General features: G+C 32.6%; 1 pseudogene across 1 annotated transcript; it reads right to left on the bottom strand.

Moving 5' to 3' along the window:
• Positions 1 to 1,076: 1,076 nt before the first annotated feature.
• Positions 1,077 to 2,450, bottom strand: LOC145583199 (polygalacturonase inhibitor-like; annotated as a pseudogene). The gene is made up of 2 exons (XR_014100085.1): positions 1,887 to 2,450; positions 1,077 to 1,539 (listed from the first exon to the last, which is right to left on the bottom strand). The product of XR_014100085.1 is annotated as a polygalacturonase inhibitor-like (transcript).
• Between the last annotated feature and the right edge of the window lie 1,285 nt (positions 2,451 to 3,735).

Raw genomic sequence — 3,735 nt, 5'->3', positions numbered from 1 at the left:
GGGGGGATTTTGGAGAAACTAGGGAATTCGAAAGAGAAGTTTCTTTTGAAAAAAGTAAAATTGTTATCATGAATCTGCCAATTTAATGAAATGTTAGAATAGTTTGTTCTTGATCCGCAATTACAGTTTTAAAAAACCTGTAAATATTGAAAAATTCAGGGAAATTTTTTTAAAAAAATTTTTAAAAAAAAAAGAAAAAAAAAACACTAAAATCGAAAAGAGGGATGTACGCACCAATCACCATTATTGTTGTGAATGACTGTCAAAGAATTCGAAACACTTTGAAAAAGCTTTAATTTTGTTATTTTATGATTTATTTTTGGAGGAAAAGAAGAAGAAATAGCATAGGGTTTCAGCGGAGAAACAGAGGAATTAAGAGGAGATGAAATAAACAGGGGAAATTCAACGAGGAATTATGAAACGAATTTAAGGGCTTAAGATTTGAGCTACAGACTGTAGCCGTTGTGGATAGCCTTTTAGTGAGTTTTGGGCCGATTTTTTAAGGGCTGAATAATGTATTGAATTGTGGGCTTATTTCAAACGAAACCTTAAATAAGGGCTGTTGTCTTCTTTTGGTTTGGTTTTTTTTTTTTTTTTTTTTTTTTTTTTTTTTTTTTTTTTGAAAGATCTTCTTTTGGTTTGGTGATAACATATTGGGTTTTTTTATTTATTTATTTATTTGTCAAATAGTGGTTTTGTACTTATTTTATTCACTTTTTTTTTTTTTTTTTAAAGATTATTCACTTCGGTTGATTGTTTTGTAAATGATCCTTGTCGGTGCTGTACTGCTGTATATAACTTGGGCAGTACAAAATCATGCATACCTTGATTATCATAAAAATGCAAACCTTCATATTACGTGCAAATGATTAAATCTTATCTTATCCTTAATCTTCTTATGCACATTTTGCAATTACATGGCTAACAACACAAATACAATTTAGAACTCGTTCGAACTACTTAAGAAAATTAGGCTTTACCCTACTTCCAAACGGTAGCTTGTTACAAGTCTTAGCGAGTTAAGTCTTGTAAATTTATTTTCCAGTCCAAATCACCTCATATTCGTATCACATGAATTACTTGCAAGGAGGTAACGGAGCACCACAAAGGCACTTGTTGTGGGAGAAACGAGAGGGGTCGAACTGCTTCAATCGACGGCCAGTAGGGATCCGGCCACACAGCTGGTTGTAGCTCACATCAATGAACTGTAAGGGCAACTGGCCAAGTCGCTTTGGAAGTGATCCATATATCTTGTTGTGAGCCATGTCAATGCCCTTCAATCCTCGGGGCAAGTCCACATTTGTAAAATCGAACTTGAACTTATTATTCCTTAGTACGATAGTGCCTAAAGGTTTATTTCTTGCGAATAGAAACGACACATCCCCAGTGAATTTATTATCGGACACATCTAAGATCGTCAAATTTGCGTGACCTAACGACCGTGGGATAGTTCCTGATAATTTATTGCCCCATACTTGGAGAGTTAGAGCACTCTTGAATGATCCAAAGCTCTCTGGAATTGTACCAATAAGTTTGTTTCTGCAAATATTGTTACATTAATTTATGAATCAGTAAATGTATTATAAAATGATTAATATAATTTAATTTAAATTTGTAAACAAATACTTTACATATTAAGAAAGTTATGTAATTCTAAATAGTAACGTAATTAGTAATGTTTTAGCTGTGGTACAAAACCTGAAGCTCATGTTTACATCATTGCCTTTTATGACTTTTATAATGACCAAATTTTAATAAATTGATAATATAAAGATGCATTTCCAACCATATTTACCAAAATGAATGCTTTAATAAATAAATAAATAAATATAAAAATTGGCTTTTATAGTTTGACATTACAACTAGATGTGTGCAAAAACACAAACCTGAAGATATCGAGCTCAAATAAGTTCGGAAGGGTAGACAAAGAGGACGGGATTTTGCCAGTAAAGCGATTATCAGATAAATCAACTAGCTGAAGGCTCTTAATCTGGCTCAAGAAATCGGGAATAGGCCCGGTGAGCTTGTTGAGCTAAGATCGAGTACTTCAAGCTTAGTGAGCTTAGTGATGGCTGAAGGAATTGGGCCGGTTAAGTTAGGCAACTGAAAGAACCGAAGTGACATAAGATATGGAAAATCACCAACCATTGGTGGGATGTGGCCGATAACGTCACCTCCGTAGGCAACGGTGAGAGACGTAACACGGCCCGGGTTGGCATCGTCGTTGCAACTAATGTCATTCCAGTTACAGCAATCTGTTTTGGCTTTCCATGCTGAGAAAGTTGGTCCATTGTGGAAGTAGTTCTTGATTTGTAAGAGGACTTTTAGGTCATTTGGATTGCAAAGTGTAGTAGATTGTGAAGGTTTGAGAAATAAAAAGAAGAAGATAAAATAAATTAGAAGTGATATTTTTGGTAGGGCTTCCATTGTTTTGTTGTTTGATAATGCTAGAGAATTAGAGATAGGTTTGCTTTAATTACCAACGTTGTATTGACTATTTATAGTCCTTGAAGATGCTAATTGGTTCTTTTTTTCCCCCGTTTTTATTTTATGTGCTAGCTTAAATTTTAGTACTCTAATAAGGTTATTAAATGTAATTGAATTTTTTACTACTCAACATTAAAAACTACGGAGTATCAGTTATATCGTAAGTAGACCTGGTTATTGGGCGGGTTGGGTTAAGGTCGGTGAGGGTCAGTTGTGGGTCGAGTTAAAGAGGGTCACAATTTATAGGGTCAATATCAGGTCGGGCCAGTGCGGGTCGCGGGTCAATAACGGTCAATAATGAACGAACCTACAAAATATCAATTAAAATAAAAATTGGACAAAGCCATTATTAAGAATATATGAATACAAATTTATTTATGTAATTATTTTTACATTATCTATTTTCTTTATCAATTAAATTGGAAAAACATTTTAGCCCTATATTGACCTTACCCAATAAGAGCCCTATCCATTAAAAGTCATTTAAGTTTGACCCTGACCCTAATATTAGTGGGTAACCCTATCCAATAACCACCTCTAATCATAAGTAGGATTATTAATTTTAAAGTAAAAGGTTAATTACCAAAGTCCAAAGAGTTTACCAAAGAAAAAGTGTATAAGGTTATCAGTGATAATTATACAATATCATCTAATTCATAACGTATATATGGCTTATTAACTGAAGTCAAAAGAAAATTATTACCCACATTATTAATTTAAAGTTAAGTATTCTTTTAATATTACGGTATGTGGAGCTTTAGTTAGGGTTAAGTGATGGGAGAGCTGTAAACCACTAACAGTAAAGACTAAACCCCACGAACAATCTAAAGGTGATTTTTTCAATTTTCTTTTTTTATTATATATTAAAACTAAGAATGTGGCATTTAAAATAATTCACAATTTTATATAAAAATTTATTAAAATAATAGACTTATATTTTTAAAATTTGTATTTTTTAATATACATATTTTAATAGATGAGCCGATTCATGAGCTTTTCGAGCCAAGTTTTGACTTGCTTGACTTGGCTCGTTAATGTTCCAAGCTGAATTCTAAAATAATTGATACATTGATAAAAATGGCAATAACTACCTACTTTTAAGGTTTATACTACCTCGATCTGTTTCATATTATTTGCAACGATTTGACATAAAGTAGAGAAAAAAAATGTCTAATCGATGCAAATAAATGAGACGAGGTAATATTAAAATAATCTCTACCCCCCACTCAAATATTTCGTTATCTTCTC

This window comes from Chenopodium album, chromosome 15 (assembly GCF_948465745.1).
Source record: "Chenopodium album chromosome 15, dcCheAlbu1.1, whole genome shotgun sequence".
Taxonomy (NCBI): Eukaryota; Viridiplantae; Streptophyta; class Magnoliopsida; order Caryophyllales; family Amaranthaceae; genus Chenopodium; species Chenopodium album.
This window is presented reverse-complemented; position numbering and strand designations above follow the sequence as displayed.